Here is an 11,060-nt window from a genome sequence, read left to right as displayed (position 1 = left end):
CACACACACACACACACACACACACACACACACACACACACACACACACACACACACACATCAGAAGTCTACATCTTCCCACCTGCACCATAAGCTGCATTCTATACCAAAAAACGTAGTCTTTCTGTCTTCCTTTGGTGAGAGAAATGAGCTTAGTGTGTTTTTGGAAAATTCCAAGGCAATTGTGGCTTTATTTTCAAGATGTGGAAATTAACCTCACCAGACTTGCTTTTTAATTAAATCTATTTTGCTGCTTTTTAGAGTGAGAGCCCAGAATTAGCAGCTGCTGGATGTAGGTCTAAGGTCACACAGAAGCCTTTGCAGAGGCACCTGCTGCTTTTAGAACCTCTGGGGAGTGATGACAGAATGCCACACACAAAAGGCTTCTGTTGGATTTCTCTGCATAGCTGAGGAAGCTTAAGTGACAAAGGGAGAAAACCACATGTCAAAGAGGAGATGGACTAAGAAAAATAAAAGGGGCTACAGTTGACAAAGACTGTGCTAAGGCCAAAAGACAAGTGTGAGCAGGACACAATGGAGAAGAGCGGGGCGAGGCATCCAAAATGGCCAGAAAGAAACCCGAGAAGTAATATTCTACACTAAGGGGGATCATAATTATGAAAAATCCCTAGCAGACATCGTCTTTGGACATGTCATATGTCCCCCTTTTATTCTGCTAGGTTACCAAGTCATTCACAGTAAGTAGGAACACTTCTGAGCCCCCGTTGTGGAATGGTTATAACTCCATGACAGTCCTAGCAAAAGGAAAGTAGGTATCGGGAGCCACGACACGTGTACATCCTGTAGGCATTGCTTTCCCTCCTGTGCTGACCGAGGTGCTACGGTGTGTCCCGTATAACTAAGGCAGCATGCCGTCGCACACTGACTGGGTCTCTGTGCGAAGTTATGTTTGCAGTGTGCAATATCTGCTAAGCTGAACACTGCACTGAATTTGGTGACAGCTGCTGAGTCACTCTGCTAGAACTCAATGCAGCCAATTTCTCTATTATGTTTGATGCTCGTCCTCTGCCTCTCATAGGTGAACCCTAACAGGAAACCAGTGGGAAAGGAGGCTAGAAAAAAGTTGTTTTCAGACTTTCAGCCTCAGGCAATGCAGAGCAGAAGACAGTAGGCTTGGTGTGAGGCTGAGACACTGGGTACACAGTCATCACAGATGGCCCTCAATAAATTCGAAGCCAGTTCACACACGGACAGACCTGGCACTGTGGCTGGTCACTGTGCAATAGGCTCTTACTCCCAGAAATCTGATTTATTAAAGTAAAGATTATCAGGCAGTCAGCCATGAAAGCTAAAGGAAGAAGCCTAGAGCAAACCCCTCTTATAAGAACGCAGATACCATGACTTTAGCAGCATCCATTAAGCAGAGAAAAGATACATGGTATCCAAATGAGAAAGATATACATGAAGAATCTGTCAAAATAGCTGAGTTGTTTTGCTACCAGATACAAAAGTGAGGATCTGTAGGCTCTTGCTTATAAGAGGGAGTGGTCTGCCAGTCCCAACATAGCAGTTGGGAGTGGAAAGCTATTAGATTGCTGATAACAGCTGCTCCTCAGACAAAGGACTATTATCTAGAATATATAAAGAACTCAAAACAATCAGCCCCCCAAATATAAAGACCCGATTCAGAAATGGGCATCTGAAATGAACAGACATTTCTCAGACAAAGAAGTAAAAGCAGTAAGTAAATATATGAAAAAATGTTCCACATCACTGATCCTTCAAGAGATGCAGGTGAAAACAGCACTGAGATTCCACCTCCCCCAGAAAGAATGGCTGCTATCAAGAAATCTCACAATAACAAATGTTGGTGGAGTTGTGGGGAGAAAGGAACCCTTCTCCATTGTTGCTGGGAGTGCAGATGGTGCAACCACTATGGAAATCAATAAGGAAATACCTCAAAGAGCTGGGACTAGAGGTTCCTTTTGACCCAGCCATCCCTCTGCTGGGTATCTTTCCAAAAGAATTAAAAGAATCATATCACAGTGATATATGCGCACCTATGTTTATAGTGGCACAGTTTGTAATAGCTAAAATTTGGAAACAGCCCATTTGCCATCAGTTGGAAACTGGATAAAGATATGGTTTTTCTATAAAATGGAGTACTACTCAGCCATAAAGAATGAGAAATTAGATTCATTCATAGGAAAATGGATACATATTGAGGATATACTCTTAAGTGAAATAAATAAGTCACACATGTGTAAATACCAAATAATTTCTCTGGTGTGAAAAACTATAATAGTACGTAAGATCCTAATGACATAATTGACAATGTGAAATAGGAAGAAAAGGGCTAGCTAAAGGTGTAGGGAAAGTGGGAAGGGTAGAGGAAAGGAAATAAGGGAAAAGAAAAAGTATGAGAAAATGAAAAAATGGAAATGATAAATAAGTCACACATGTGTAAATACCAAATAATTTCTCTGGTGTGAAAAACTATAATAGTACGTAAGATCCTAATGACATAATTGACAATGTGAAATAGGAAGAAAAGGGCTAGCTAAAGGTGTAGGGAAAGTGGGAAGGGTAGAGGAAAGGAAATAAGGGAAAAGAAAAAGTATGAGAAAATGAAAAAATGGAAATGAATAGCTTGTAAATGGGGAGGGGAGGAGGGGGTGAAGGAAGGGCAGGGACAAGGGGAAAAAATGAGAACCAAGACCTGTCATGTAAAGGTACAAGATCTTCATAATGAATGTAACTGTACTGTATGCCTAAAATGTACCAATAAACTCAATTAAAAAAAAATAGATTGCTGCTAAGGAAACAATGAGCCCAAATGTGTCAATTCAGTTCATAATTCAGGGTACAGATGCAGCATGAACATCAAGCTCCTGTCCATCCTCCCTTGCCCCCCAAGTCCCATAGTGGTCGGTGTGATTGTGGGCCAGAGTAAATTCTGTGACCCGGGCTCTGCTTCATAGCTGACCTTAGGAAAACCCCAATCTTTTGAGGGCAGCTTCCCGTTCTCCCCTCCAGAGGCAGTGGTGTTATCTTTATTACCCTGCAATCTAAAACACATCTCTGGGAAGAGGTGGTTCTCTTCCCTGTGCTGATCAGCAAATATGTCCTCTGATCTGCAGAGGAGCCGCTACCTCTAGCTTCCTCTCTCTGCTTTGCAAACACTGCAGAAAAGATAGTACAGAATAAGACTTCAGGAAACATCATCAAGAATGGTCTCCCAGCACTATGAATTCTTATGGTGCCTTGGGTCCCCTTCTAGTATGCGTAAAACAGCTTATCTCTTCTTTATGTTAATGTAAGACATATTTTCTTTTGTGTTACTACACCTTTAAAATACCACTACTCCTGATTTTTACACTAACCTGCGAGAAGGGAAGATTTTTTTTTTTTTTTTTTTCTGGTACCAAGGATTGAACTCAGGACCTTGTGCTTGCAAGGCAGGCATGATGCAAGTGAGCTAAATCCCCGGCCCCTTATACTAACCTGGGTAGGTTTCTGCTTCTCACTAGAAGATCAGACTAATACAAAGCTGGAAAATTAGGTAGTAGTCTAAAAGTAGAATTTGTAGAAGTATTAATCAAATATGAAACTCTGGCACTTGGATGCCACATGATTGACTACAGTTATGACAAGTTCAGTTATGCTTCTGTTCATATAGGATGTGACTGGCCAAGGCATGGGGAATTACTTTTATTAATTACTTCTGTGTGTTGTTAATGTAGCATTGAATTTGAACTAGAATCAGAATGCGTTTTCTTTCCTATAGTTACAACTGTTTTGCTTTCTTATTCCAGATGTGTGTGTGTGTGTGTGTGTGTGTGTGTGTGTGTGTGTGTGTGTGTGAAAGAGAGACAGAATGAGAATGGGGAGTCTCACTGTGCAGTTCAGGCTGCCTGGAATTCATTATGAAGCCCGGTGACCTTGAACTTACAGCGATCTTCCTGCCTCAGCCTCCTAAGTGCTGGGGTTACAGGTGTGCACCACCATGCCTGGCTCCAGATCTTCTTTTAAAAGTCTTGACCCACTGGTCCTCAGGTCTGTTTCTTTGCCAGTACCATGCTGTTTTTAATCAGTTTTTAGTATATGTACTGCCCAAGTAAGCACTGTATCTACACTGATATCAATATAGAGAGAAGGTTTTATCAGGTTCTAATGGTGTTTATATTCATTGCTTGTATGTAAATATGTGAGGCAAACTATCTTTCTGAACATTAAAATTTCATTTAATTAAATGGGTCGATGCTTTTAAAAAATTTTTATTGGTACATTTTAGGTATACAATATAATCACATTCATCGTTGGAAATTTGTATCTTTACGTAATCTATCTTGGTTCTTATTTTTTCCCCATTCCCCTGCCCTCCCTGCAACCCCTCTGCCCCTCCCCTATTTACAAAGACTTTGTTTCCATTTTTTCACTAGGCAGGTGCTGTAGACCTGAAGATCAGCAGGAACATGGTCTGAAGCAAGGAGAGGGAACTGTCTGAGGACCACCACCCAAAGAGGCCTTGTAGTGCCCTTTTCATATGGCTAGCTTACCGTGACTACAGGTTGGGGCTAGTAGCAAATATTCTTCGAGTTCTTTATGCTTTTTATTAAGTGTAAAAATAATCTTAAGTAATAGACTGTAAGGTGCCTCTCTGCTTTCTGTTTCCCATGGTTCAGTTTTACACAACGAGAAATGTTCATTTCCTTTGGCTCGCTATTCCCCCTGAGCTTCTGGTTTTGTTTTCAACATATCTATGTCCATTGGAACTAGATGGACTTGGTAAACAGGAAGTTGCTCTAAAAACTCTGGGAGACCTTGTTGGATCAGAGCCTTCTTCCTTAGCCCTAAACCTTTTTCTCAATTAAATGTGAATTTCTGGTTGAGAGTCTTTATGAACATTACCAATCACTTCTATTTTTCAAACCCTCCTTGGCTCCAGAAAATCTTGAAGGCCCTGCATTTCCAGAAGCACATACCTTATGAAGTGCAGGTAATATTTAAGGTATCCCTGCCTCTCAGAGACTCAGGTAGAAGTTGGCTTGAACCCTGACGCTTGGTCCTATGAGCTCAGCATCACACTACCCTGCCCTGGCCTGGGTTTGTTTCTCTGTCCTGATCCTGAATGATGTAGTCTCTTCATTCCCACTCGGAATCCAACCTGGACTCAAAGCTGTAACCTGTTTTGAGTCCTGTACGAAACCCAGTGGAGATCAGCATTGTCCTGGGTCTGTAGTTTTGTTAAAGATTTCATGAGGGGTGGGAACAAAGGATGGACCAGCTCAGGTGTGACCAGCTGCCTGCCGTTCCTCCTTGCACTGTTCAGGCTCTACCAGTGCCCTGTGCCTGCCAGCTGCACACAGGACCAGGTCTTTGAGCCTTTCTGGGGCCCTAAATTCTCTTGTGCCCACACACATACCAAACATAGCGAAGTGCGCCCACACCCCACATTAAATGAAATTTTTGCTGCAAGCAATGAAAATCATGTTTATAGTTTGTCTTTTTACATCGTTTGACTATAAGTAATTAAAAAGAGTAAATTTAGTGTATCAGTTGTTTTCATACATAATGAAATATTTTTGAACAATAGATGTAACAATTGGAGAAGTATCATGCATTTGCAGACATGCACTTAAATATTTACAAATTTTGTGGGTTTCTCTTTGTATTTTGGAGATAGTCTCCTTCAAGCCATGAAATATTCATGTGCACCCTGGAAAAAAAGGTTAAACTGTAGGCACCCTAACTAGCTGTACTTTCCAATGGTTGAGGCAGGTCACTGAGACCCTGTCCACAGTCAAGACTTCTAGGAAAAGAGTCCAGGTCCTGCCTTTGCCAGGAACAGCCCCATCAGGCCAGCCTATTCACAGCATTCTTTGTCGCATTACATATATTTGTGCAGATTTACAAGTTTACTAAGTTTGGAAACAGCCATGCACAGTGCATTCTCACAGAGAGGTATCTATTAGGAGCCTCAGCCACCTTTAGAAATGCTCCACCTGGGAGTGGGTGTGGGCTTCAGCCCCCAGAGCAGGAGACAGGCTTCCTAGCAGGGACCTAGCGTTTGGCTCTGTTCCTTTGCCAGGAACAGCCCCATCAGGCCAGCCTATTCACAGCATTCTTTGTCGCATTACATATATTTGTGCAGATTTACAAGTTTACTAAGTTTGGAAACAGCCATGCACAGTGCATTCTCACAGAGAGGTATCTATTAGGAGCCTCAGCCACCTTTAGAAATGCTCCACCTGGGAGTGGGTGTGGGCTTCAGCCCCCAGAGCAGGAGACAGGCTTCCTAGCAGGGACCTAGCGTGGTTGGCTGTGTGGAGGGAGGGGCCAGGATGCAGCTAGGCCAGGTCCAAAAGGCCTTGGAAGACTCTCTGAACATTTCAGACCTTACCTCATAGGCCATGGTGAAATATCGACATTCCAGGAAATGGCTCAAATAACAGATGCAGAGAGTAACCCACGGAGAATGTCCCTGATTTTTCTTTCCTTTTTTCTTCCTTCTCTTCTCTGTCCTTTCAGACATGGAGGGTTCCTTTTAGCGTCATGATTTTTTTTTATCTAACAGCTAACAAACCCAGGTATCTGGTAAGCCCTAGAGGAGACTTGTTGTATGCAGAACGGAAGGAGCAAACATTCAGAAGTTATTCTGAGTTCAGAGTGACCACCGGGGCTCCGTGTGTTTTCTGTTTGGATTATTCTGTGTTTGCACTGTTCTTTAATGTTAGGTCTCTTCAGCCAAATGATACGGTGGAACAGGGTGGAAATGACAGGATGCAGAGCACAGCAGCTCTCTAGTGTAAGCCATGGCTTCCATTCCTGTTGCAAAGGTTTACAAGATTTTTTCCTTCTGTTATATAATTTTGTTTTTTGCATTTTACCATGGTTTTTCTTTCTTTCCTCTCATCTCCCTTATTTCATTCACTAGATTAATCTTTTTCTCTTCCTCTTCTGTGTGTTTGCTTTTTTTTTAAGTGAGTGACCAATGTCTGAAAATTCTATTCTCCATAAAACTGAGCTTCTGGATTTGTTGGAAAGTTGTCTTCTGTGACAGTGGCTTTGTCTTCCCATGCAGCGACCGTGCGGGAGACTGCAAACGGAGTCTCTCACCATTTCAGCCCAGCCGACACCACTCTGCCGCCTCCCTGACCCTGAAGACATCATCGCCATTTCCGTAGTGCTCTTGCTTTGCTGAACTTGCCGTTTTCCCATTTATGTGACCTACTCTGCCCCAGTAAGCATTTCAACTTGTGGCCATCTTTGCACTGAAGTACAGAATTGATTTATATTTGTTATAATTATCGATAGATTTTAATTTACATGTGCTGAAGTTTTTTATGCTTTCTGACTCACCGTTTCTGCGTTTATTCTCTCCTTTTTTGTCTTCATATGGATTGGTTGAGTTAGTTGTCTCATTTCATTTTTTCTTCTGAATCACCCTAAAAATTCTATTGTTTCTTATATTATTTTAGTGATTAACCTTGTAATTACAGCATGCATCTTTTACATACTAGATATTCCTAAAGGAATTCCTAAAGGACTTAATATCTTTACCTTCCTCTGAACAACACGCTTCTGACTTACACCTCAGTTGCTTAAACTAGATTTTGTTGTATTTGAGATTTGTGTCATTTTTAAACCCCACAAAGCCTTGTTTCTTTTATTTTCTTAGAGTTAATTCTTGTATCATGTACCTATATATTTACACTTTCTGTCTTATATCAGAATCGTGTATCTTCCTATATCTTGCAATTATTCCTTATAACTCCTTTCATATCTCTTACATCTGTCAGCTTCCTTTTGCCTGAAGGACATTTGAAAGAATTTCTACACTTGATCTTAGCCAAAAGGCCGAGAAGCGATTTTAAAGAATTTCTTTCATTGCAGATCTGCCAATGGCGAAATTCACTCTGGTTTTATTTGTTCATGTTTCATTTGAGTATTTTTTTCTCTTTTCCTCCCCTCTACTCCTTTGGAAGATACACATTTTCTTTTTCTTTCTTTTTTTTTTTTTTTTTTTTTTGGTTTTTTGAGACAGGGTCTCACTATGTAGTTGAGAGACAACTCACTATGTAGCCCAGGCTCATCTCGAACTCACAGTGATCCTCCTGCCTCAGCCTCCCGATTGCTGGGATTAAAGGCATACACCACCACTCCCAGCTCACATTTTATTTCTTATACCTTATTTCCTCCTTTACTTACCCTAAACTTATTAAATGCATACTAAGCTTTTTACATTTTAAAAATTATTCAAAATCACTGTTCTTCTATCAAACACTACCAGGACTTTAGACTATTTTAAGTTGTCCATATTATTGCTGTCATTTTGTCAAGTTGTTCATAACTCCTCTCCCCATTAATCTGAAAGATTTTTTTGAATGGTAGGGGTGTTTATACATTTATTGACATATTTATTCTTTTCTTTATTCATTGTTATCTTTTTCTCAGTTTATTCTGAAAATATTAATATTTAATATTTTTTCAGAGCATAGTATTTTTTTTGCACATTTTTATTTCACCACCATTTTTTTTGTGTGTGTGATACTGGGGATCAAACTCAGGCCCTTGTGCTTGCAAGGCAGGCAGTGAAACCACTGAGCCAAATCCTGGATCCCCTCACCACCATTTTTGAACACTAATTTAGTTAGTCTGTAGAATCTTGGCTTGACAATTATGTTCTAACATCAGTTTGAATAATGTTATTGTTTTATCCTCTGACCTCTATGTGGTTGTTGACAGGTTTGTGGCTAATCTAACTGCCATTATCAGATTGGTAATTTATCTCTTTCTGGTTGTTTTTATCCCTTTCACTTTGGCTTTGATGTTGCATGGGTTCGTGTGTGTGTGTGTGTGTGTGTGTGTGTGTATGTACATGTTTTCTTTTAAATTCTGTGAGGGACTTGTAATTTTCTAACAGAAGAACACACATATTATTATAATTCTGCTAAATTCTCAGCCTTTATAATTTCAGTATTGCTACTTTCACAGCCTCCTACACCTTCCTCCTAGAACTCCATTTAAGTATGTTTTGATTTATCAGTTTAACCTCCATGATCACTCTTTCGCATTTTTCTTTTTGTCTCTCTGCTACAGTCAGAATACTTTCTTCAGATCCATCTTTCATATTCTAATTTTTAGCTATATCTGCTATACAACTTAACATTGTATCTTTCATTATTAAGAATTCTCTTTTCTTTTCAAATCTACTCTTTTTCATAGAAGACGGCTCTTTCATTATTTTTCCCCCTTTTCACTCCCCCGCCCCCCAATTGGGGAAGCTTTTATTTATTCATTAACCCAGGGCCTAACACATTGTTCTATTGCAAGGCAGAATAATGCTACAAAAAAAAAAAAAGGTAACAGAATGAGAAAAAAGATCAAGAACTGTGGCTCTAGATAAAGAATTCAACAAGTAAGACTCAAGCAGGCACTGAGCTGAAATGGCCCAAACCTAAACAAAGGTTTACCATTGCCCCCTACCTCCATGCATTTTTACCCCTAGTAGTAAAAAGAAACCAGTTAGAAGCTCACAATAGTTTGGTTCTCACCAGTATTAACAAAGGAAAACAAAATGAGCCAGCAACTCTTGAAGATGTGCCTCAAGATAGCACTCAGTAGGGGGAGAATCTGTTTCTTGCTTTTCGTTTTGTTAGTTGGCACCACAGAAGTGGTGGCGGCAGTAGGCGAAACCCCGGTTCCCTTAGTAGCAGACCCAACATTTAGAGCCAGGAGAGGGGTGGGTTTCACGCCAAGCCGACTGGAGACACAAGGGGCAGTCGGAAGAAGGTTGGGGAGGCTGGAGGGTGAGTCGGAGGTCCCTGCTGTGGTGAGCAGGGTGGTGGTGGAGGAGGAAGAAGAAAGGGTGGAGGGTGGAGAGAGGTTGATGCTGAGGGGATCAGGGATCGTGACTGGCTGCCCGGGAGGAGGGTTTAGCGTCTTCTAAACTGACATTGATTAGATATTGAGCAAGGCTAATGCTCGCAGCAGATCCAGTGATGGTAACCTGCCTATCAGTAGATCCTTCCACTGGGTTGGCAGTTTTGATCTGCGCCCCAGACGCCTGACTGATCTCATTGATTTTGGCGCCTTCATGGCCGGTTATGCAGCTAATCAAAGCGTTTGGAACAGGGAGTTCATGAGAAGCAGTCTGAGCACTGCACTGAATCTCCAACCCTGCACTAAATCTGGTGTTGCCATGCGTCATGGGAAAATGAGACTGTTGCATTGCCAGCTGGTGTGGCTTGGTCAAAGCTGGCTGTGGAATGGCTTACTGTCCTTGAGTGGTACAGGCCTCTAGAGGTGGTCCCTCCAGGTCAGGGTTGAGGCACATGGGGCGGTGTGGGGAAAGCTGCACTGTCACTGCCTGTGCTGTACCTGTTCTGACCACGTGCAAAGATAACTGGAGAACTCCATGGCTTGGTATGGGACGGTCACGCCCTGGGTGGGCGGATTCCAACAGAACCACTCATATCTGTTTGACACACTCAGTGATGAATTGCGGGATGCCAGCAGTAGTGACGGACCGCTCAGTTGAGTTGGGGAGCATATGCCCCACCACTTGAACCTGAGCCCCTGTATGCTCGTATTTCTTGGATCTTACAACCACCTTTTCCAATGAGAGAGCCACACTGACTAGCAGGGACCCTCATCCTCACTGTGCCCGGGGGTCTACTGGCAGCTGTGCTATTGGTCATCGAGCTGCTGATGTCCTCTTCCGGTTTGTCAGTGATCATAGCAAAGGCTTTGAAGATGGCATTAGTGGGTCCAGCCAAAGTGATGATTCGCTCAGGATGATTCCCTTCTGAGATGTTGATACTTGAGCCACTCTCCTCGTGGATCTTCTTAACTTTTTTTCCCGATGATACTGCCAACTTCCTTTCCATGCGTAAGTAGCCTGATGGTGAGAGTGACATTTAATCCACCTTCCATCACACTGGTCTCCATGTCAAATATTATGGGGAGCTGGACTTTGAGTGGTCAAGTCTTTGGTCACTGGTGGGAGTCAAGGCCAAAAACTGCAGGCTCAAGGCGCCTGAGGGGGAAGAGGCGGGCAGGAGAGAAGGTGAAGGGCGGGAGGCCTGGGCAGAGCA

At 42.2% G+C, this 11,060-nt stretch overlaps 1 protein-coding gene and 1 pseudogene across 9 annotated transcripts in view; one reads left to right on the top strand and one right to left on the bottom strand.

Annotated features, from left to right (window-relative positions):
- Mob3b (MOB kinase activator 3B) overlaps window positions 1–11,060 on the top strand; it is a 197,044-nt gene that overhangs the window by 46,298 nt on the left and 139,686 nt on the right. For 4 of the 9 annotated variants that reach the window (XM_019207854.1, XM_019207858.2, XM_019207860.2 and 1 more), the window contains exon 2: window positions 7,046–7,204. The exons of 2 other annotated variants lie outside the window; for them this stretch is intronic. The gene's annotated coding sequence lies outside the window, so the exon portion shown is untranslated. Of the gene's footprint in view, window positions 1–4,403; window positions 4,532–6,709; window positions 6,770–7,045; window positions 7,205–11,060 lie in introns of those variants that run through there. 3 more of the 9 variants (XM_019207855.1, XM_019207856.2, XM_019207859.2) reach the window with 2 other exon arrangements.
- On the bottom strand, window positions 9,866–10,914 carry LOC104864216 (annotated as a pseudogene).

This window comes from Fukomys damarensis, unplaced genomic scaffold (assembly GCF_012274545.1).
Source record: "Fukomys damarensis isolate Sample0158 unplaced genomic scaffold, DMR_v1.0_HiC HiC_scaffold_36, whole genome shotgun sequence".
Taxonomy (NCBI): Eukaryota; Metazoa; Chordata; class Mammalia; order Rodentia; family Bathyergidae; genus Fukomys; species Fukomys damarensis.
Note: the sequence above shows the minus strand (reverse complement) of the source record. Positions and strands in the feature narration are given on the sequence as shown.